The 25,641-nt window shown below is 46.8% G+C and overlaps 1 pseudogene; it reads left to right on the forward strand.

Annotated features, from left to right (window-relative positions):
- Positions 1–264: 264 nt before the first annotated feature.
- LOC119440436 (uncharacterized) lies at positions 265–23,707 on the forward strand (annotated as a pseudogene).
- The last annotated feature ends 1,934 nt before the right edge of the window (positions 23,708–25,641 follow it).

Raw genomic sequence — 25,641 nt, forward strand, 5'->3', positions numbered from 1 at the left:
AGTTTGTATCATTGGAAAAACGTATGAAATTTCTTAGATATATCCTTCGTGAATTAATCCACAATCTGCGGATTTTTCAAACAGCGCCGCACACCACAATTAACCACCCGTTAAATAAATCACACTTTTAGTGTATTATTAATAATGTTTTCTTTCATAATAAAGCAGTTAAATCAAGTAATTAATATATATATATATATATATATATATATATATATATATATATATATATATATAATCAGAGAGAGAGAGGTGAACTACACGATGCGACATGAGCCCCAGATGTCGCCCCCACACATCAGGTATACTTCCGGGCCCCCTGTACGCAATGCTCTATATTATGCTTGAAAAGCTTGCGGCTTTTTTATAGGCAATGTCTCACGACTTCAAGTGTTCCATAGAGGTGGAAGAATGCCAACGTTATGCTAATCCATACGAAGGGAAAGGTAAATGAATTGATGAAGAATTCTAGGTCCAATAGCGCGCTTTCAGTGTTGTATAAAATATTCACTACGATAATTTCCAATAGTATCAGGGACAACATTTGGCTTCAATCAACCAAGAGAACAGGCTGGCTTAAGGAAGGGGTATTCTACGATGGATCATGTCCATGTCATCAATCAAGTGATTAAGAAATCTGCGGAGTACAATCAACCTTTCTACATGGCTTTCATAGATTATGAAAAGGCATTTGATTCAGTAGAGATACCAGCAGTCATCGAGGCATTACGTAACCAAGGAGTACAGGATGCATGCGTGAATATATTGGCAAATATCTACAAGGATTGCACAGCAACATTGGTTCTCCACAAGAAAAGTAGAAAGTTACCTATCAAGAAAGGGGTCAGGCAAGGAGACACAATTTCTCCAATGCTATTCGCTGCATGCTTAGAAAAGTATTCAAGCTATTAGACTGGGAAAGCTTAGGGGTGAAGATCAACGGCGAATATCTCACCAACCTTCGGTTTGCAGATGACATTACCTGTTGAGTAACACTGGGGAGGAATCGCAACCTATGATGGAGGACCTTAACCAAGAAAGTGTAACAGTCTGCAGAAGACAAAAGTAACGTTCAATAGGCTGGCAAGGGAACAAGAATTCATCATCGCCAGCCAGCTTATAGAGTCTGTGCAGGAGTACGCTTACCAAGTTCAATTACTCATAGGGGACCCTGATCATGGGAAATAAATTTATAGAACAAAACTGGGTTGGAGTGCATACGACAGGAATTACCAAATCCTGACTGGGAGCTCACCACTGTCGTTGAAAAGAAAAGTGCGCAATCATTGCATGCTACCGGTGCTAACATATAGGGCAGAAACTTGGAGGTTAACAAAGAAGCTCGAGAACAAGTTAAGGACCGTGCAAAGAGTGATGGAACGAAAAATGTTAGACGTAACGTTAAGAGACAGGAAGAGAGCCGTGTGGATTAGACAGCAGACGGGGATAACCGATATTCTAGTTGACATTAAGAGAAAGAAATGGTGCTAGGCAGGTCATGCATGTAATGCGCAGGGCAGATAATCGGTGGACCATTAGAGTTATAGAATGGGTACCAAAGGAAGGAAAGCCCAGTCGAGGATGGCAGAAAATTAGGCGGGCTGATGAATTAGCAAATTTCCAGGCGCAAGTTGGAATCAGTTAGCGCAAGACAGGCGTAATTGGATATTGCTGCGAGAAGTTTTCGTCCTGCTGTGGGCATAAATATAGGCTGCTGCGGCTGATCATGATGATGATCATGATGCCATAGTTAGTTTTGTGGGGGAGAGCATCTGCCAAGTACTGCGTTGGAGTTTCTGCAGTGCCTCGGGCACTTCAGCAGTCGAAGTATTGATTTAATGGTCCTCGATGTCATTACTGGTTGGGTTGAGAGCGCTAGGTAAACAGAGTTGCCGGAGTTCAAGATAGACCATCCTGTGCGTTAATCGTTAGTCTTGTTTCTTCTTCCTGCGTATCTTGGTCGTTCCTTTCCTACAGAGCCCTTGAGATGCTGCGCTCTGATTTGTACCTCATTTGTCCCTTTGGCCTGCTGCATTTAATACGTGGTGCCAGAGTGCAGCTATGCTCTGCAATACTTGAAGGTGGGTCCCCTGCTCACAGCAACCTCATCGTACATTTATGAACACGCAATTAAAATCTTGCTGGCTCCGAGTGGTGTGAAGCTCTGTATAGCGAAGAGGTTCCGCCTTCTACACTGCCAACAGAGCTTCTTGCTTAAGTATGCGCTGCCTAGTAAATAAGTAGGGCTGTAGCCTTGTGCTTAACCAATTTATGGAGTTCGCAATCTTCACTCTAACTTGTGCACCAATCCGGGGAGATGACTGCTCTCTCGACTGTCTAGATCACGTCGTGCGACAATGACCCGTGTACCGTGCACTGTGTGCACGTTGAAGAAACCCAGGTGGTCAAAATTAATCCGGATCCCCCCACTATACAGCGTGCCTCATAATCATGTCGTGGTTTTGGCACCTAAAAAATCCAGAATTTAAATATTTAAATAATGTCATGTTGTATCACGCGGGTCTAAATTTTGGCACCACTGAAGACGCCGTGAGACCCAAACTGCTGTGCAGGTCCATTAGCCAGACATGCGCAAGGTCAGGTGCAAAATAACCTGCACTTGCTGAAAGAGATTGACAACTGATTTTAAACGTGCCTATGCTTTAAATTTTCACAGAAAAGTTGCCGTCTACCGTGCCCAACGCCGCGCGTTAAATACGCTCGGGAAAATTCTATTGCAGGAACGTTTTGATCTTGTGGTCGCGCACTACGTGCTTATGTAGTCCTGTGCTGCAAAACAACAACAAACGTGTGTGATAGCGATTGTATGCTGGTATAAGACAGAAGCCACAAACAATCGCAAGCACAAAAAATTTTCTTGATTAACAAGGTGATATGACATATATAATAATATATACACCAGTTTGTGATGTGTCGAAGTATATATCACGCTGTGGCAATTTTTTATTGCAGAGCGAACTTAAAACTTGAACACCAGCATATCTAGCCTAAATAGTCTAGAGAATTTAGCCCGCATCTAGCCCAAAACTGCACCCTGGTCATTTTACTATCCGAGCCAAGTTTTCGAAGACGAAACGATGCTTCTACACGCGATTCCACGATTCCTTCTTTGGCCACGAGTTGACCACACTTTCTAGTTCACAAGGCACTGGGATACTCGCCAACTCGCACGCCTACGAAAACACAAATGCGCGCCGCCACACAAATAACGTCGCCGTGCTTCTGCCGTTCCAGTTGTAGGCGTGAAGACAGCACCGATTTCCAGCATAGTCTTCTTTATGGCGTATGTTAAGTGCTGTGAACAGCCGAAGCGCTAATGAAACTTAATAAACACTCTTTAAACAAAAATCACGGTGCATTTTATGACGTATGAGTTATGTACGCCGATGTGTCATCACGTGGGTCCGCTTCAATGCCATTAACAAAGTTTGACAGTATAGAGTGTCGGTTCACGAAGCGCTTTTCGCGGCTTTCTGTGCCTATGCAGAATCGCAAGTTTTCCTTGAACATTGAAATTGTTTTCGATCCTCTTAATATTGTCACGAGACTACGAGCAACGTCACAAAGACAGAGTGACAGAAGTGACCACACAGTGACCACACAATGACCGCACAGTGACCACACGGTGTGGTCAGTGTGCGGAAGAGAACGACGATTGTAAAGAATGTCGCCAGACCATCTTGTCTGTGTTGCAGCTCGTTGAAGAGGGCTTGTAAATATATTTTCGCTTATATTTCTACCCGTGAAAATATCACGGACAATGTTCGTTTTTTTTCATTTTCTCACCATATCCGCATATATCACATATTGCTAAGTTGTCGGCTTGTACACTGGAGAACGTGGAAGCGGTGAGCTGCGAAGTGCGCTCGCGCTGCATACCGAAGCCAACTGGCCTGGCGCATCTGACGCCTGAGAACGCGCGCTACCTTGAGGGCAGAACATCGCCAACACTCCTCGTCGTTGTGCAGCTGCTTGAAGCATAGAGTAGGTTATATTAACTCTATGGCTTGAAGAGACCTCCGCTTTCAATGAACCCACACTGCGTGCGTAATTGAAGCCCTGAAGGCGCCATGAAACACTGCCCGACTGTATACTCGGGCTGCGAAACGAAGGCGCTGCGCGTATGCGATGTATCGCTCACAAAAGCGGCCATGCTCGCTGCGCAGCGAGAGTGGTGGTTTTTCCTGCGCAACTTCCAGACCCTTTATTTGGTAACGTTATCGCGGGTTCGATCCCGGCCGCGGCGGCCGCATTCCGACGGGGGCGGATTGCAAGAACATTCGTCCACCGTGTTTGGATGCACGCTAAAAAATCCCAGGTGGTGAAAATTAATCCGGAGCCCTCCACCACGGCGCCCCTCATTACCCACGGTGCAGTTTCGGGACGTTAAACGCCACAATTTATTGATTATTGTAACATTCTATTTTATTTTTTCTCATTCTTACAATTCATCGCACCGTGTGGTCGATCTCAGTGATAACGGCGGCGTCCGACCAAATGACAAAGCTCGAAAGAATAGAAAAAGAAATGGGTCGTTAGCAAATGCAGCCCCAGACATTCCTGGTCGTCTGGGCCCAGTCAAGCTGTAATCACGGCTTTTAGACCACCTGACCATCCAGCCTGTGTCTGCAGTCAAATCATTGATTGATTGATTGATTGATTGATTGATTGATTGATTGATTGATTGATTGAACTGCCTTGAGCCTGTCGCCTGTGGAAAGTGGCGCATACATTAAAGAGCTCCGCTCCCGTGCTTTGCTCCTCCATTCAACTATTCTTCGAGTTCCTAAAACTCCGAGTTCCTATCTTGAATAGGTGGATTTATGAGTCCCCGTAATAGCGTCGCTGTAGCGGCCATTCTTCTCCCGTACCTTTAGTGTGAAGTATTCTTTGCCTCACTCTTTGCACTTTGCTGTAGGTAGGTAGGTTTGTGTCTTGCCTCGCTTTAAGAAAAATAATATAATGTGTGACCGGCGCGAGAATCAAACCCCTGCCGTCCAGCACAACAGCCGGGTGTTCTAACCATTAGGCCGCGATTACTTTTCGTTTTGATTATATTAGGCCAAGGGACGGAAAGCGCAGTCGAGGACGGCAGAAAATTAGGTGGGGTGATGAAATTAGGAAATTTGCAGGCGTAAGTTGGAATCAGCTAGCGCAAGGCAGTGGTAATTGGAGATCGCCGGGAGAGGCCTTCGTCCTGCAGTGGATACAAAATTGGCTGCTGATTATGATGATGACATTAGGCCACGATCACATGCATTCTTCTCTCGCTTCAAAACCAGCCAGCTCTTTGAAACACTTGGCGCGTGCATGCCATGCCACTTTATCGTCTTTTTCCCTCGTGAGGCGCCGTGCTAGACTTCACTATCTCCGGGACCGGCCCACTTTGCCCAGTACTTTCCTCGTAGCAGCTCACACGCTACCCAGAAACTGCGCGACGTTGTACAGACTTCAGGATCACCCAAGTTAATCAAGTTTTAACATTTCTTCGCCTAAGTACAAATGCCATCGTCGTTTTAACATACACGACATGAAATAGCCATGTGTACGTACGATTGTGCAACACGTAGCCGCTGATGGCGTTGCAATCCGTGTTTATCTCGCTACGCTCGTTCACTATACTTATGTAGAACCCAACAATCATTGCCGTCATACGAACGTCTACAACTTGGTTCTCGTCCTGCTACTTTCGTCACACACACGTGCGCTCGCGACCCACACACACACACACACTACTCAATTTACAGGAACACGTTGGCCCACCTGGTATTGTTTCGTGGAACCCCAAGAGAGAAAGAGAGAGATAGCAAAGAGGAAAGGCAGGGAGGTCAACCAGACGAGCGTCCAGTTTTCTGCCCTACGCTGGGGGTAAGGGAATCAAGTCAAATCAGTTTATCATTATTGTAAAGGCGTTTATTGCACACAGGCGTTAGGGCCGACCGTTGGATCAGTTCAAGGAACTGCGAGCGCGAGCGGCGTAGTCCGAGCGATGCGCTTGGAGAGACTGACCCACTAGACAGCGCTGGTAAGGATGCCCCACTGCATCGTCCCTCTTCTTCATTACATTATTGTTACATCGTATGTTAATGACAGCATATAAAATATACGGATGAGGGTCCCAAAGTACAAGACTGCAACGGGACCCTCGACGAAGGTTACAAATAAATAATACAAGGATTAGCAGCAGTGCGAACCAATGGAACCAATATGAAGTAAGAAATAACATTAAGCATAAAGGAATAGAAAACATCAAAATGCATGAACGCAAAAAAACAACAGAAAGGGAGAATATAAAGAGGAAAAGAGGAAGAGAGTGAGCACTGTGTGTGCATCGAAGTGCCATGACAATAAAGTCAAGTCCCATAGCTCGTGATGCGCTTTGAAGACATGTGGGATGCACCAAGGGCCAGACCTTGATTGAAGAATTGGTAACAGCCACTCGATGAAAAAAAAAAGTGTACACCCATGAGCGAAAGTATACGGACCACAGAATCGCCGAAAAAAAAACTAAATTTCTTGGCAATTAACATGCATAAACTGAAATTGACGAGTACACTGGAAAGTTCGCAAAGCCAAGTTTGGACTGCAGTCCGCAATTTCAAGTTGGATTCGCAGGCAATTGAAAAAATCGGCTTTATCGGGCAATTCTTGGTCCGTATGCTTTTGCTCACGCGTGTTCATTCATTGCATTGTACCGGTGCTAACATATGGGGCAGAAACTTGGAGGTTAACAAAGAAGCTCGATAACAAGTTAAGGACAGCGCAAATAGGGATGGAAAGGAAAATGTTAGGCGTAACGTTAAGAAACAGGAAGAGAGCGGTGTTGATGAGAGAGCAAAGGGGGATAGCCGATATTCTAGTTCGCATTAGGAGAAAAGAAATGAAGCTGGCCAGGCCATGTAATGCGTAGGGCAGATAGCCGGTGTACCATTAGAGTTACAGAATGGATACCAAGAGAAGCGAAGCGCAGTCGAGGACGCAGAAAATTAGGTGGAGTGATTGAAGTTAGGAAATTTGCTGGCGCAGGTTAGAATCAGCTACGACAAGACAGGGGTATTTGGATATCGCTGGGAGAGGTCTTTGTCCTGCAGTGGACAAAAAAATAAGTTGACGATGATGATGATCATGATCATGATGATGTTGCCCGCATATACTAGTACATTCTGGAAATCGGGATACCAGGCTGCGTTTCGAGGCTTTGGAGATATTCCAATTTTTCTCGGATCCCACTGTCCGTAAACCTTTGCAGTTGACTGTACATATAAAAAAAAGAAAAGAAAAGGGAGCCATAAAAAACTTCTCCCGCTTTTCTTTTTGTTTCTTTACTTGCTTTGGCGCGCACTATTTCGAAGGCGCGCGGGAGAATACGTCGGTAGTCGAATACAGCAGACTGCCGGAGCAGCCGAGGAAACTCGCTGAAGAAGAAATCATTGGCTGAGAGAAAAGGAGCTCCTTCCTGCCCTACTTCTACCCTGCCGACAAGCACAAAACCGCATCACCACTCGGCCGCGCATGCGCCGACCTCAGCTGTCAACTGCAATTCGAGTCCTCGCAGAGCGAGCCGTGCGGGAGCCGGAGTTGGGTGGCGAGGCCCGCCGCAGTGTAAGACGATGACGACGTTGGTTCCACGGTCAGAGAGCGCGAAGGGCTGGCGGTGGACTCGGAGGAAACTCCGGGAGAAATTTGAGAAGAAAGCGGGATGAGTAAGAAAGAGGGAAGAGATGTTGGGTCTCCCGAAGGAGTCCTTCGCCTCTGGCTCTCTTTTGAGGTGTGTTGTTGCGCGCCACGCTGAAGATTGGAACCGAACGGAGGCGGACCCAAACAGCGCAATGACAAAGACGACAAGGCAGGCCAAATTAAACGCCGCCGTGCCTCGTAGAGGAGACAAACTGAGAGCGCGAAGAAAAGGCGAATGGGTGAACTACAGCTGCGGCTCCATAGGGATGGCATTGTTGGGAATTGTAAGCAAATGATAAAAGAAAGAAAGAAAGAAAGAAAGAAAGAAAGAAAGAAAGAAAGAAAGAAAGAAAGAAAGAAAGAAAGAAAGAAAGAAAGAAAGAAAGAAAGAAAGAAAGAAAGAAAGAATAAGGAAAGACGAAACGGGGGTAAATCGAAATCAGGCACACAAAACTAGCAGTGCGCAACGGCTTCGGAGAAAGGCGTGAGCCAAGAATCGATGGCCTGTACTGTACACCACATATATATATTATGGCGTGCCCTCGGGAAACTGCGCGAAAGTGATCTGGGTGGCGAGGAGGGTAGTTAGAAAAGGGGCGAAAGGTACGGGCACCGCTGGCATTCCTGGCAGGGCCGCGGTGACGAAACGAAGGCGAGATTCAGGGACAGGTCTGGTCGTAAAGGCGGCTGCTGACGCCGTCGCCACCGCGGTGTGAGCCCGAGCGCCGGCTGGTCCAAGCCACCACTTCATACCCTCAATGGCTCTCCTCTTCCTGTGTGCCAGTGTACGCAGGCATATGGGGAAACCAGTATACACGCGGGCTTCACCAGTTTGCGCTCGCTTATGCAGCGGTGCTCCTTGCGAACGCAGTCTCTCTGCGGAGTTCTCCTTCGCCCTCATATTTATCTATGTTCTCTTCCTTTTGTCATTCTTCCACTTCCCTCGCGTGCACGCCTGTTCATAACACCGTTCCATCGCGCGTGCGTGCTCTCCAATATAGCCCCGAACAAAGTTAGCTTCGTCAGTTAGCCCATTTCAATATATATATTTAGCGCCAATTTTCTGGGCTTTTTTTTTTTCGTTTACTGCTCCCTCTATCGGCTCGTCGTAAGCTGAAGGCTGTTCGCCGAAGGAATGCGGGACCCTTTCCAAACCCACTCCCTCTGCCTCCCATTCCTCTTTTCCCAGTCGAAGATTAATTCCCAGAATATGGAACGCGGTATGCCTGAAGAGAAGCTTCTCCCACTCTCTCTCTCTCCCTCTGACTGTCGTCGGCCGACGGTCAGCAGCGGAAATGAGTGCGGACCCCAGCGAAAGGGTGCTTCGAGCTTCGTTTTATGTCGGTGCCCGGCACCGGAATGAGAATACCTCTGAACGAGCCGAAATTATTATTTCGTGTTTTGTCTAGTGTTCTTTTTTTTTTCTTTTCGAGCGAAGAATGAGCGGGAGCGCAGTTAACAAAAGCATAAACAGAGGTAAAAAACTTGGTTACGACATCAAGGTTGGGAATACTGGAATTCACGAGCGGAAAGATCAAACTGGCATTCTAAATTCGCGGCGCAGACCTTTGGACGATCCTATCATCCTTTGGTTCGTTTGAAGACAAACAAGGGTAAGCGATCGGTGTCTTGCAGAATCGCATTAAAGAAACAATTGAAGAGCAACAAGTAACAAGGGGGATATGCACGCCGGGACTAGCCAAAGTCTTCAAGGCAGGAGAACTCGAGAGCATAGAGTGGACAACTATAGCTCCGACCATCGGGTACATTGTTTACATTTTCTGTTCGAGAAATCCGCTCACTTAACTCTAGCTTAACACTATTTCTGGACGTAATTTGTCGTGCAATAAAGTCACAGCTATAATTGCTTGCTGAGGAGATGCTAAGCAGCGACAACAGGCACTAGGAATGGATGTGACAAAGCTTACAGAACATACACTCTTTGTTAAAAGTATGCGGGCCACGTTGCCTTCGGTCGCAAGGCTGAGTTAGGGCTGTTCAACCGAGTTGCTGTCATCATCATCATCATCAGCCTATTTTTATGTCCACTGCAGGACGAAGGCCTCTCCCTGCGATCTCCTATTACCCCTGTCTTGCGCTAGCTGATTCCAACTTGCGCCTGCAAATTTCCTAACTTCATCACCCCGCCTGGTTTTCTGCCGTCCTCGACTGCGCTTCCCTTCTCTTGGTATCCATTCTGTAACTCTAATGGTCCGCCGGTTATCCATTCTACGCATTACATGGCCTGTCCAGCTCCATTTATTCCTCCTAATGTCAACTAGAATATCGGCTATCCCCGTTTGCTCTCTCATCAACACCGCTGACTTCCTGTCTCTTAACGTTAGGTCTAACATTTTTCGTTCCATCGCTCTTTGTGCGGTCCTTAACTTGTTCTCGAGCTACTTTGTTAACCTCCAAGTTTCTGCCTAATATGTTAGCACCGGTAGAATGCAATGATTGTAGACTTTTCTTTTCAACGATAGTGGTAAGCTCCCAGCCAGGATTTGATAGTGCCTGCCATATGCACTCCAACCCAACTTTATTCTTCTGTAAATTTCTTTCTCGTGATCAGGGTCCCCTGTGAGTAATTGACCTAGATAAACGAATTCGTTTACAGACTCTAGAGGGCCACTGGCGATCCTGAATTCTTCGTTCCCTTGCCAGGCTATCGAACATTATCTTTGTCTTCTGCATATTCATCTTCAACCCCACTCTTACACTTTGTCGATAACGGTCCTCAATCATTTATTTTCTCCATTCTTGCTAAATATGACAATGTCATCTGCAAACCGAAGGTTGCTGAGATATTCGCCGTTGATCCTCACTCCTAAGCCTTCCCAGTCTAAGAGCTTGAATACTTCTTCGAAGCATGCAGTGAATAGCATTGGAGAGATTGTGTCTTCTTGCCTTACCCCTGTCTTGCTTTCAATATAAAATATTCACCAAGATAATTTTCAATAGAATCAGGGCAACACTTGACTTCAGCCAACCAAGACAACAGGCTGGCTTCAGGAAGGGATATTCTACGATGGATCATATCCCTGTCATCAATCAGGTAATCGACAAATCTGCGGAGTACAATCAACCTCTCTATATGGCTTTCATAGATCATGAAAAGGAATTTGATTCAGTAGAGATACCAGCATTCATAGAGGCAGGCCCGTAGCCAGGAAAGGGGGCCCTAGCCCCCCCCCCCCCCCCCCCCCGAAATTTTGATCTTTACGTGCTTTACCGAAAATAATTACTGAAAAATAGGTGCTTTTCTCAAATTGTCAAAACCTTCAGCAAGTGCCCCCCCCCCCCTCCCCCAGAAAAAATTCCTGGCTACGGGCCTGCATAGAGCCATTGCGTAATCAAGGAGTACAGGAGGCATACCTGAATATCTTAGCAAATATCTACAAGGATTCCACAGCTACTTTGGTTCTCCACAAGAAAAGTAGAAAGTTACCTATCAACGAGTTACTGTAGTACGCCGTAAGTTCCAAAGTCTGGTCTATGAAAAGAACACTCGTACTCACTATTGAAAAGTCTCGAGTGTCACGAGTGCCATGGAAACAGTCGAACGACATATATCGGGAAGGCGCGGAGTGGGCTGGACATTAATGCGTAAGCATTCTTTGGCGAGGACCCCAGCCCTGTCATGCGAAAGTCGTAATGCCATGTATCTGTACAAAAATGCGTAATTTGCAAAGTATAAGACATTTAATCGTTATAATAGTCTAAATCTAGATGATTGTTAGCTTTATAAGCGAAAAGGAACAATTAAAAAAAAAGAGAGAATACCTATAGGGATACATAGGGCTCCTTAGGAAATGCATGGGGTGTTTTAGAACTGGGCCAACTGAAATTTGTGGGTGGGCCAACTTGAAATGTGGGGTGGGCCAACGGAAATTTGTGGGTGGGCCAACTTGAAATGTGGGGTGGGCCAACTGAAATTTGAGGGTGGGCTAACTTGATATTTGGACGTGGTCCGACGTAAATTTGGGCGTAGGCCAACTTGAAGTTTGGGGCTGGGCCAACTGAACTTTGGGGTAGGCCACCTTAAAATTGGGGGGTGGGCAAACTGAAATTTGGGGGTATGCTTATGCATACTTAGACAATTCTAGTGGAGTTTCTGCATTTCTTGGTCCATTTTGATTTTCTATTTTTTTATACATTTCAGTTCCAAGAACGTTAAATTCCCTCTACAATTTGCTTGGCTTCGTTGCCCATTGGCTTCTAAGGTTTGGCATATCCGAGCTGAATCAGCAACTGGCACTCGCGAGACTTAATTCTCGGCATGGACTTTCTAAACCAACACATGCACAGTCATGAACTCTGCAGTGAAAGCCGTTCCTCTGTCGGTGATGAGGACTTCTGTGGCACCATGTCGCAACAGGATGCTCTCGACGAAGAATTTAGCAACTTCTGCCACGCTACCAGCCGCTGACACATCTAACTAAATGGGATGTTGAGTTCAAATGGGAAACGGCGCAGGCCAACGCATTTCAAGAACTCAATTGACGCATGCAGTGGCCACCGGTACTCTGTCACACAACCACGTGTCTTAATATTATCACACTACCACGTGAGAATATCAAGACTTGGACCCTTCTAGGGTAGTTTTTTTTCGTATTAGTTCTGAGTCCAATTGAGAGACCAATTTGTCCATTTGGAAATCCCAATTGTTTTCTGTTTTCTTTTTGTTTTGTTTTTTTACTCGTCTGTACGAGGCTCAGAGCCAACGAACGCTTCGCAGTGGATATCCACCTCGTTGGAAGCGACTTTACTGATGAGTAATGACTTTATTGTACACTGTAAAGTGTATTGAATAATGATATAGAGATTATGACAAAATCGTGTCTGGTCGGGGAGTATCACGTAGAGCACTGCACGGGCTCGGGCTTACCCGAAAGCCCGGGCCGGGTAGAGGAGTTTTTTCACGGGCTCGGGCCGGGCTCGGGCACGGCGTGTGCTTTTGGACCCGGGCCCGGGCCGGGCTCGGGCACGGCGTGTGCTTTTTGACCAGGGCCCGGGCCGGGCTCGGGTTTTTTGACGCGGGCCCGGGCCGGGCTCGGGCTTTCTGCGAGTTATTCTCGGGATTCTCAACTCTGAAAAACATGTATTTCTCCGTCTCGGGCCGGGTTCGGGCCGGTTTCGAGTCGGGCTCGGGCCGGGCTCGGGCTTAAGGTAAAGGGGTGGCGGGCCGGGCCGGGCGGGTAACGTAGATTATTTCCGGGCCCGGGCCCGGCCCGGTATCTCGCCATAAAAGGTTTGATCGGGCTCGGGCGGGCCGCCCAATGTGAAAACGGGCCCGGGCCGCAAAAATCGGCCCGTGCAGTGCTCTAGTATCACGGCAAAATGCAAAACAGGCGCCAACCAAGATGAAATTTTATTTTATAAGCTTGACGTTTCGTCACCAACACCTGCCTTTGTTCACAATTAATCTTATCTTGTGCATCTTGCTTAGGTCAGACGAAGTGGGTGGGTAAGCGTACTTGCCGAATTTCGCTTATACCCAATTTTCGTGAGTCAGCTGTCTCATGGTACTAAGAATGCGCTGAGTACTATCTCCGCCCACCCACCCACCTCCCCACCGCCCCTCTAACACGCCCCTGTCCCACTTGTAAGCCGCACTAAAGCCCTCGGGGCCCCAGCGGGGTCGAGCGGCCGCATAGAACAACCTTGTGTCTCATTTCTATACATTTTCCTTCTATACGCAGGTCGCGTGGTGGCCACGTGTGCCTGTGTGCGCCAGCATGAGTCGCTCTTCTTCGTGGGCATGTACGCGGTGCGCAAGCACCTACAGGGGCGAGGTATTGGCATCCGCCTGTGGCGCACCATGGCCTAGGCGCCTCGGAGACTGCAACGCGGGCCTCAACGCAGTGCCCAAGCACCTCAGCACGTACCGGGACCGCGCGGGTTTCGGCCACCTCGACACGTGGAACACGCTCGTCTACAGCGGCACTGCCGTCAGCACCGACAAGCTGGCGCGGCCTACAGACGAGTTGCACGCCGTGCCTGTGAGCGCCAAGCTTTTGCCCCAGGTATACATATCCTAAGCATTACTATAGCGCATCGTAGCTCCTGAATCTGTCGCCGTTGCTCTCCGTTCCTCCAGTACGAAAGCATTATTGTATTATGCGGAATTTACCCTTCATTTATTGTATAGGCCAACAGAGAGAGAGAGACTCTCATCCATCAGCGTTTCTTCCTTCGATATATTTTGCTACGATGTTGCTGCCCATCTAAGCATCGTACGAGCGCGTGTTGAAGGCGCAACGAAATCGAACACATAAATCTATTTTAACACGAAGCATTTTTTTTGTCTCATCCTTGGCACTTTGCGGTAGGTAGGTAGGTTCCTGTTTCGCCTTGCTTTAATAAAAATAAAATGAAGTGTGACCGATGTGGGAATCAAACCTGTGCCATTGGGCACAGCATCCGGGTGCTCTAACCATCCGGCCACGAACACTTTTTGTGGTAAATGTTACAAAACACACATTTACAAATATAACGTGAACACATCAAGGCTATAGTTGCATTTACTTATGAAATTTCAACTGCGTAAGGACATCCAAATATAAGCACTTCCTCTTCAGTGCCTTGGTGTTTCAGCACAGCTGTGGGTTTCGTGACATACTCAACAATATGAGAGTTAACCGATTGTGCTTGGGGATCAGCGTTTTGGATATCCATAAGTGGCCTCCATATGCTATAAAAGCAGAGAAGCATATATACATCCAAGACAACGCAAATGCATCCCCTGTAAGTCTCTGGGATGTCAGCATCAGGACATTCGTACATCCTAAGGATAACCTGCACTAATCCTAAAAGGTTCCTTATGAAGTCCATTTGTCCAACCGAAGTAAGTACTGAGAACATACAAGGTACATAATTGCAGAACCATTTTAGGATGATGTCAGTGTGTGTTCCAAGGCACTACCGTTGGAGATATGAGAACCCATATTGCATAGGGCTCCGTTTTTATATTTGTGTGCTTTCATGTGCTCTGAAATATCAGAACTTTCGCGACTTTGTTTCTTGCCACCATTAAAAAGCCGTTTGGTATCAAACGAGCTACCTCAGGTGCAGCACCACCTATGCACTTACAGTGGCATAGCCTTCGAGATGGGCTTTTGTTACTTCAAGAGAACTGCCGGAGGAAGGTGTGCTTTGGATACTACTACCAATAATAATAATAATAATAATAATAATAATAATAATAATAATAATAATAATAATAATAATAATAATAATAATAATAATAGTTTAAAACAAAAAGTCTTCATATATAATTGCAGTGTGCTACCTATTTCGTTTTGGGTTATACTCAATTTCGTTCGGGCGAACATGAGACTCCCAAATAAACATATCTGGAAGCAGCGTCCTCAGAATATCCTTCTAAGGATGTTGCTTGGATTATGGATATATGTCAATTTAGGTTCACGATAAGTCCAGCAGTAGATGTTGTGTTTAAAATTAATTGTGGGCATGGTGCTGTGGACGTCCTCAGTGCGTCCCATAAGAAGCTAGGACGTTCGGACCTTTCCGGGACATCCACGGAATATTTTGTGTTGTCTGGGATCACTGAGGGACACTACTTTCTTCAAAAGCTAGAAATCGTATGCCATGCGCATGTATTGGAAGGTTCTTCTGTAGTCTCCTTTGAAGGCCATCCCAATAGAAGACAGCGTCTCAACAGTCAATGAAAACATGTTCTACTGTCGCTTGTTTCCTGCATAAAAGGCAGTTTATAACTCCCCATGCCACAAACATACCTCGTCGTTCCATGTTCTTACTGGCAGTGTGTCCGTGTGAAGTTTAAAGAAATATACGGAGTAATGATATTAGCTTTATCAGCTGTATAAATTGGGACATGCAGCAGCACCGGCAACACGCAGAACTGTTGTCGACGCCGTCGGCGTTTTGCCCGCGTTCGCTCAAAATGCGTACGGCGTTGGTGACTGTTGCCGGAGCCTCTGATATAAATAGGCACTTGGTGCCGCAGCTAAACGTCGCCTCCCTTCCCTCCCCCTCCCCCCCCTCTCCCACGGCCTCTCGCGCGTCGGAAGAAGGCGCGTTTGCTCTACATATACGGTGATTGTAAAGGAGGAAAGAGATGCCTACTTCTGCAGCCCATAAGGGAGCACGGCGCAGAACGCGCGTTTATTCTCCGCCGTGCGTTCACTCCCCGTGAAAGCGCGCGCCCCTCGCGCCCTTTCACTCGCACATACAGCGTTCGGCGCGCGGCGACGATTTCATCTCCATTGACGTCATACGGAACCTCACGGCGACGGCGACGGCGATGACGACGGCAACGACGACGGCAGAAATCTGCTTTTGAGTGTCCATATAATTGCTATCGCAATAAAACGTTTTGACCCCTTCGGACACTGTTTTTGCGATAGCAATTATATGGACACTCCAAAGCAGATTTCTGCCGTCGCCGTCGCCGTCGCCGTCGCCGTGAGGTTCCGTATGACGTCATTTGGAGATGAAATCGTCGCCGCGCGCCGAACGCTGTATGTGCGAGTGAAAGGGCGCGAGGGACGCGCTCTTTCACGGGGAGTGAATCGCACGGCGGAGAACAAACGCGCGTTCTGCGCCGTGCTCGCTTAAGGGCTGCAGAAGTAGGCGTCTCTGTTCCTCCTTACAATCACCATATATGTAGAGAAAACGCGCCTTCTTCCGATGCGCGAAAGGCCGTGGGGGGGAGGGGAGGGGAGGGAAGGGAGGTGACGTTTAGCTAGTGCCTATTTATATCAGAAACAACGCCGCACGCATTTTGAGCGAACGCGGGCAAAACACCGATGGCGTCGACAACAGTTCTGCGTGTTGCCGATGCTGCTGCATGTCCCACAGCAAGCTAATATCATTACTCCAGCTCTCTATATCGTGAAGTTCCGGCAACAGTCAGCAACGCCGCACGCATTTTGTGCGAACGCGGGCAAAACGCCGACGGCGTCGACTTTAGTTCTGCGTGTTGCCGGTGCTGCTGCATGTCCAAGTTTGTACAGCTGATAAAGCTACTATCATTACTCCGTATAGCTCTCTACAAATTTGCTATCGCAATTGATGCTTCGCCTTTCAGGTGAAACTGCGACCACTTTTTTTGACACGTTTCAGAAAATCGTTTCCTAGTTTTGTCTGATAAATCGATCTATATAGAGGGACCGGAAAGACTGTGTCTGCCAGGTCCCTTAAGAGGCGCTTCCTGGGCACATTATTTAAGTGCTCAATAAAAAACTTGCCGATGAGAAACTTATAGGAGGATGCAACCTCGCACAGGTAGCGGGATACCCTATACGGGCCGTTTTCTATGGCGGAGACTACAAATTCTGGTACGGCTCCTGTCAGCATTACTTGAATGTATGTACGGATAAAAAATCTTGCTGATCTCTTGAGAACAAGAACCTGTTGGTCACCGGCTTTAAGAACAAGTGACTTAATTTCCGAAACCCCTTTCCTTGACCACGGAAAATATTAATCCGCGATGCATTTGTATAGAATTCCGAGGCCACACTTTATTAGATTAGGCCACGATCACACACAGGCTTCTCTGGTTCCAAAACTAGCCAGCTCCCTGAAAGATATAGCATGAAACCCTATGCTTTGGCACACTCGGCGCGTGCACCCCGTGCCACGTTGTCACCTTCATTCCTCGTGACAACTGTCTTTTAGACTGCACTTTCTCCGGGACCGGGCCACTTTGCCCAGTACTTTCCTCGTAGCAGCTCACACGCTACCCAGAAACTGCGCGACGTTGTACAAACTTCATGATAACCTACGCTAAACAAGTTTTAACATTTTTTCGCCTAAGTACAAATGTCATCGTCGTTTTAACATACGCCACAAAAAAATAGCCATATAATACGTAGGATTGCATAACACGTAGTCGCTGATGCCGTCGCGATCCGTGTTTCTCTCGTTCACGCTCGTCCACTACCTACGTAGAACCCAAAAATCGCCATGTCGCAGGCTCGCATCAAATGGCCGGCGTATAGAAATCATGCCTTTGCCGTCGTACGATCGTCTACAACTTTGTTACCGTCGTGCTGCTTTCGTCACACACCGGTACGCTCGTTACCCACAAACAGAACGACTCAAATTACAGGAACACGTTGGTACACCTGGTATCGTTCCGCGGAACCCCAAACAGTGCTGGATAGCCAGGTACATGCAAAACGCTTCGCATGTCATATATTCCCACAGTGCGTGAGATCTGCACAATTTCTTTGCCGCGTTTTGTTCACTGCGGTATCTGCCACCTCGTAGGTACGCTTGTTGGAAGCAAATCATTGGGCAGGCATGTGAATAAGTAGTTTCGCTTTGTAGGATTGACAAAGTGCTTAAATGTAGGATCCTAATCCTAAATGTAGGATTCGGACAAAGTGCTTCCGTTCGGCTTGATAAAATAGACTTCCGATAATGCAACTTTTGTTGGTACTCATTATGGGCTCGCATCATCCGAAAATTAGAAATCTAGAAAACATTCATGTGGATGCCTGTTCAAAAACCCCAAATGGTAAAAAATGATTTCGGAGCCATCTACTACGCGGCGCCCTTCAGAGCCTACGTCAACGGAAGCTTACAAAAGCAACGTTCCCAGTTGAGACTTTGATGCTGGGAATTCTTTGTGCATGTGTGTGTGGTGTGTGTGTGTGTGTGTGTGTGTGTGTGTGTGTGTGTGTGTGTGTGTGGTGTGTGTGTGTGTGTGTGTGTGTGTGTGTGTGCGTGTGCGTGTGCGTGTGTGTGTGTGTGTGTGTGTGTGTGTGTGTGTGTGTGTGTGTGTGTGTGTGTGTGTGTGTGTGTGGATATCAGGCAAAATGAGAACGAGAGCTCGGTGGCGCAACCCACCACCCCGTTTAAAAGTGCACGCTCATAGCATCCATCCATCCGTGTTTCGTTAATTAGTTAAAGCGCACCAGTCAATCAAATCGAAGGCAGAATCCCGAAGAAATAAGAACCATGTAAACTTTCTTTATTTGCTTCTTAAGCACAAATTAGCCCTTGACCCCAAAATATATTTACCCCTTCTGTCCACCTTACGTGCTACATGACATCATCAAACCCATTCTCTAGATCAATATTTTGCTAGAACTAATGCTTTTCAGTCTTCATTTCTTTCCATGCACAATATCTAAGTGGAACCGTCTAGCTGAGCCTTGTAGATTAGACCCCTCTTGATTGTGTCATGTACATTGCATTTTGTGCTTATTATCTTTGCATCTTGTTACGCTTGCCTGTCCAGCTTGGACGGCATTGCGGTCCGCACTATGTTTTAAATAAATAAATAAATGAAATAAGCGAAATAAAATAAAATAAATAATCAATGCGACGAAATGTTTATGACGCGCATTCTGAGACTTCTAAACATAGTCGGATTGAAAGTAGGATCGAATGATCCGGCCTTCAATCGGGTAATTATTCTGTAGACCGGGCAATTAGACTTCCGTGTAATTACCGGAAGTCTACTGTACCTATGTAACTCTGCGTGCATTGACATCCTATAAGTATACACTGCTGTCTTTTCCCGCTGTTGCTGTCGCAGGTGATCGCTTACGACGCCCTGGTGCACTGCTACAACCGCGAGAAGGCGGTCACCTACACAGTGTACGACACGGACGGGTTCGCTCGCGCCGTGGTCCGGCGGCGGCCCGACGGCAGCGAAGTCGTGTGCGGCTTCGGCAAGATCGGCACCAACATCCTGGGCGGCGCCATGATGGGACCCGTGTACGCCGAGGATCGCCAGGCGGCCGACGTGCTGCTTCGCGCGCTGGTGGACGGGAACCCGCTGACGCGCGTCAGCCTCACCATGATGGTGGTCGACTGCAACCCGGACGGCGTCGCCTTGGCCGAGGACCTCGGCCTCGAGTCGCACATGCGCGTGCCCCGGTGCTACCGCCAGGCCATCGTGCCGGCCCGCTTCGATCACATATTCGCGCAGCACGACCTCAACTTCTCCGCCTTCTAAGACGAAGCCGCATGTCCCGTGTACGTCGTTTGGCGGGGGCGGCAAGTGACGCAATGTCGTTGAACTCGGTGTATAACGTCGCCGGGAGCAGGTTTCGATCCTCTCGGTGTCCTCGCCCTCAGTCAGCGCGCGGGAGGTCTGAACATGACTTGGGCTCTATAAAACATATCTGTTGCACCCTCGCGGAGCTGGCGGAGAATGGGCGAGGTATCACGCCTTCGACTCAGATCCCGATATAAAAGGTGATCGAGAGCTCGTTCACATCGGCCCCTGTTCTAAAACTTCGGTGAGTGCACGGAAAGTCAGTGCATATCCCGGGTTTCGGGCAAACGGCAGTCCACAGCAGTTTTGTGTTGAACGAGTGCGCGCAGATGAGCATGTGCAGATAAATCCGGCCGCTTCTCTTGAAGAGATAACTGCCACAGCCACGTAAATTATAACCGATAATGGTATTAGATCATCCGCGTTTCCATTTGCCTCGCCGACGTTTTTCTTAAATGCCCGCTGCAGGAGTTGTCTGTTGCCTGCGTATAATAGAGCGATGTATTGAGGTAGGGGAGTGCGAAAATGCTACATTATTAAAATTCACGCATGCCACATTGCCAGGAGCCTTTAATGCAGTTGTAGCTGTGTCAATTCAGAAGGTGGGCTTGCCGCTAAGTTGGCACGAGAATGCGAGTTATTGCACCCCGTTCGCATTACGGTGAAAGTGACTCCTTTTTTCGACGATAAGTGTCAGACAAGACGCATAAAAGTTGGAATTTACGAGTTCATTGTTGATCTCCTCGTGTAATAGACAGAACTGTGTTCGGGAAATGCTTAGAAGCAAGAAGATGCCGTGCTAAAGGACCTGTGTAAGATGTGCTCAGTCGTTCGAACGCGATGTCGTCTATAGGTGCCAGAATGAAAAGAAACAAGAGTAATCCCTACTTACTATGCCCTCCCCTTCCTTCCCCCCTAAAAAAAACAAAAAAAGCTAGGTGTTACTCGAGCAGGTTCGATTATGTAATTTTTCTGTTTTATGCGCAAGTGTAAAACTGTATAGGAAAATTCACTGCTTAGTGATAACTGCATGCCACATACACAGCTGACGACATCTAACAACGCTGGCTGTAATTAAGGCAGAAAGCCGGGCTAGTTGGATGGAATAATATGGCATATATATTTACAGTGTTAAAGAACAGGACACACAGCAAGATGAAGACAACGTTTTCAGCACCCTTTTAGCCATGTGTCTGTTTTCTAGCGCTGTAAATACAGGGTGTTTCAGCGAACACTTTCACAAAATTTTAAAGGTTACCTGTTGCAGATCACACGATTCTAGTTCATGAGCTGGTCTACTCTAAGAGGCGGACATGCACAACAAATTTAAATGCATAATCGACTAATGAACAAAAAATGACTAATGAAGTTTTTAACTAATTACCTTATGGCCCGGTCCGCATTGGAATTTACAAATTGTAGCCGTGGATTTCTTACGGATGACGACCTTTCTTAACAAAATGTCGTTTTATGCATTGGAGCACAAAAGTAACTGGAACCCCCAATTCATTTCTCCGCAAAGTTCGCGAATTAATATCTCGAAACTGGTGTCATCCCGAGAATTCATTCTAAGTGGATCCGCCTTGCTAACACGATGGCTTCAATTTGTAAATTGGAGAACTTAGAAAATTGGAGAAAGATGCACCTTTGCATTAGCAGCAGTCGGCGCGTCAAAGATGGCGATGTAACTGGGTCCAAATGCTGGTTCACGCATGATTCATGCATGTTGCATCATGTTGATTCGGGTGCTATAGCAGTAGTTATTATATTTTACAAGACGTCTGCGAACAGCCCTGTGTAAGAAGAGACAGTCTTGAACTAAACACTGTTCGACGACTTTCCTATATGGAAGGACGTGAATTATTTTGGTGTGATTGTTTGTTTGTTCAAAAAAACTACCGCCAGTCACACCCGATGAATGTGGGAAAAATAATGTTACCTCATCTGTTTACTTAGGGCTAACGGCCATTCATGGCCTTTTCCGGTGTCAATGACTCCTCTGGGACATGCATTTCTCGTTGCAAATGTTATAAGCCTACGCGCAGCCTCTAATTACCTTCTGTGAGCCTGCGCTAATGAAAGAGACTTGAAAACATCTAGGTCATCGGCGTCTACACAAATCGAAGCGACGACGTCAGTGTGTTTTTGTCTCCAGCAAAAAGTAAGTTAGATATAGCACGGTGACGCACAGGAACCGAGGGAGCGTTGCGAAGCACAAATTGCACAGACGTGTTTAGTGCCTCGTCATCCTTGGCGTTGTTAACGTAAATATTTTACAATGCTGTTAATGTATTGCACCAACTCGCCCATCAGAGCCAATGTTGAATATTGTTGACCGTTTGGCAAATAACATGGGAGTAATTGTCACAGACTATGCGAAGCACCATAGGCCGAATACGCACGGCCTAATATGTCCAGTATATGGCAGGATTGGCTGCCAATGTCTCTTACGAACAATTCTTAAGAGCGTTTGCTTATTACGGGCCCAGATGACGACGTTATAGGGTGGTATGACGTAAAACTATTCTAATCTGTTTCTATTCAATTTCCTTTGTTAGCCCTCCGCGATTGGTGAAATGTCTTGGGGACCATGCCCGCTTCGCCTCTCTGTCCCGAAACATCACGAAAACCACGAAAACTTCCCATCTGAATATGATGTATAGACGCTGAATAAGCATGATTCAGCCAAAAAAGGGGGAAAAAGAGACAGGGCCCGAATTCCCAAAAACTTCTTAAGCTAGAATTTTTCGTAAGAAAGAATTTTAGCCAATCCGGATAACAGACATATCATTAGCGAAGGCGGTCAGCGAATGGCAAAGCGAACTTACGAAAGAAAAGCTTTGTGAATCTGGCCCCAGATTTCTTTCCAATTCTAGGCCTTTTTTTTCGCCATTATCCTTCCGCGATTGGTGAAAATGTTTTCGGGCCACACCTAGCTTACCTTTCTGCCACGCGACGTCACAAAACCGCGGAAGCTCACCGCGTCAAAGTGACCTGTACGCGTTAAAGATGCAATAGTATGCCGAACAAAACCGGCTTTTTTTTTCGGAATATCTTGAGACTGCCTCGTTCCGAAAAGAATAGAAGATGGCTACCCGGCGACCGTTCTGGCACTGGCTGCTCGGAGCTACCGGCGAGAATGGATTTCTTTACGTACAATAAATATTTTTTTTTTTCGTGGCTGTATAATGGCTGTCAAGCCCTTTCGGCACGTATGCGACATCGTTCCGCCAACTCTTCCTCGCTGGGGACCCGTTTTAGCGGCATTTTGACCTCCCCGTTGCACAACGCCGCGATTTTTGACCAGCCACCGCAAGCTAAGCAAGGGGAAGCGGACCAATCGGAGACGCCGACACAACTCTTCTGTCCCGGTTATCTTCTTTCACTGCGCTAGCTCGGCCCCGCCGAAACACTCTCCTCTTCTGTGCCCTCTTCGCCTCTCGTGAGCCAATTAGATAAGGAAAACTTGTCGCTGTAGGCAATACTATTCGCTTTGAAAACAAACCAAGCTCAGCTCGTCCAAACGAGGAGAGCGCTTGATTGGGCTGTTGAAACATCCTTGCGGGACACCGCCTGTGCTTGCGTCGGCGGTAATGTAACTTTGACGTCATGAGGTTCGAATAAAGTCAGAATGAAATATGTTAACGTTATAGCGTCCATAAATTGTGTTGATGTAAAGAATGTTGCCAAACTGATGTTTGAGCAGCTCCATATCATAGCCCAAATAAGATGCTCAATCTGCAGGAATTTAGTACAATTAAATCCTTTATGTTTCGCCTTACAGCAAAACCAAAAAGTTTGCTCGGTGTATAGTATCTTCGTCATCTTACAAAGACAAATGTTTTCTAGCTGCTGTGAGCTCTCTTTTTATAACATCTTTTTTTTTTCAGATTCGGATTGAGACGCTTTATTTTTCTTGAACTATACCAAGATGGGTACAGAAGCTAAATGTATAGCAATACCTCATCTACGTCGTTGCGTTTACCCCCTCCCATTATTAAAGCGCACGTAAGCATCTTGAACAGAAAAAAACGGGCTTCGATGTTTGAGACAATAATCAGTGCAAATAAGTATGTTTCCGTTTCATGCTCCCATTTCTACGATGCGTTCGAAATCGTGGCCAAATGAACCATCTGCTAGCGGCACACTCTTGTTTTCGTTTCAAACTTCACCTCGGAAGCCACACAGGTGTACCAATAAGGACACTATATATAATTTTAAAATAATAAAGCACAGCAACGTTCGAAAGCCTATGAGCTGCGCAACGGAAATAACCTACCGCACCTTCCAGACTAAATTTCAGGGCATCTACTCGCCCTCGAACCTGCGTTCTCGGACCTTTATCCCCTGCTATCATAACGAGAACTCGATGTAGGACGCTGCCATTCAACGCTGGCGTTGAAGCACTGCACACAAGGCTCCAAGAACAAACGAGAAAAAAAAAGTGACTTGCACGCTAACTGCTCACTGTAAAATTGAGTTCCCGATAGGATTCACTACCTGGCTTCTGCGTTCTCACATCTGTGAACATCTCAATCGCAACAGTACCCCCACAATATCGGTATCACTCCTGCCATTTCTCACATGCGCAAGTACAGCGTGATACAGTCAGCGTCCTGGTTAATATAGTACGTGACTGTGTTGGTAGCGGCATATAGCGTGGTAGCGTGGTAGCGGTATCGGAAAACCTTCCTTTATCAAGTGCGTTAATAGCAAATACTGTTGAATAAAATCGCAATTTTTCGTTCTTGCGTCCTTGTCCCCAATTTTCCTCTTGCCTTCTCCTGTGAGCACACTATAGCGAGCCACCGTTTGATCCAGCTGCCTCGTAAACACGCACACCACCTGTTCTATATATGCCGCCAAGGCGATATGCCGAAGTACGTCGAATCCAGCTGGCGCGGTCTAAAATATAGGCGCTTTGCCTGCCAGCGTACACGCGTTTCAGGCGGCGGATACAACCACGTATCAGCTTCACTAGCAGAGTATCGCTGTTCCATTATACCAGAGTAAAAAGAGCGCGAAATCCACAAGATTCTTCCCTCGCTGTTCGCTGATCAATGATCGTTAGAACTATCTGCCTTATAGGGTAGCGTTTTCTCCGAGAGAAAAAAGGGTGCTGGTCCAGACATCTGTAGCTTAGTAAACAAGTAATCATTCGGGCATTTGATCTCTTGCATTGATCTCTCTTGTTGAATTCACTTGCAAGTGAATTAATTCAACACGAGAGCTCGTCTCACAGACAGACATTTATATTTCCAATGTTCAGCTGAGAACGAAAGCTGAATTCAGCACGTTCCGAAACATCGCAGGAAATGGCATTTCACTCCGGCATTGTACCTCTTTTCTTAATCTCCACCACTTACTCTACCGTGTAGTAATTCAGTCTACGAGTCGTGGCATGCATAATTGCTGTCCAAACCAAGGGCCGAATTCACATAGCTTTTCGTTCTTCAGCGTTTTTTGCCATTGGCTGGCAGCCTACGCTAATAATATGTCCGCCGTCCCAATTGGTTGGAATTTTCTCTTACGAACAACGCTAGCGTAAGAGCGTTTCGGGAACACGTGCCCTGGTTCGCGCCGAAGAACACAATGTTATCCAGGCTCCGCGTACCTCGACGCTCACATATCCAGTGCTCACTGCGCTCCAAACGGCCCCAAGATTACTGTGATCCCCACAAATGTTGGCGCTATAAGTACACGAGTGGACTATAGCATTTACGTTCACCGTTATACTTACGTATCACAGTATATCCCTGCGCCAAACTGGCGTGGTTCTCAATGCACAGCTCGCGCCAGGAATATGAGTGAAAATTTACTGCTCCTCACAAGTTAAAGAAAAGCTGCTGGAGACATGTACAGCATTGATTGATTGAAGACATGCTTTGTTTTCGAAAGGATATGGCTCTTTGGGCCTATGATACGGTATATGAGAATTGTGAGAA

Source organism: Dermacentor silvarum, chromosome 2 (genome assembly GCF_013339745.2).
Source record: "Dermacentor silvarum isolate Dsil-2018 chromosome 2, BIME_Dsil_1.4, whole genome shotgun sequence".
Lineage (NCBI taxonomy): Eukaryota > Metazoa > Arthropoda > Arachnida > Ixodida > Ixodidae > Dermacentor > Dermacentor silvarum.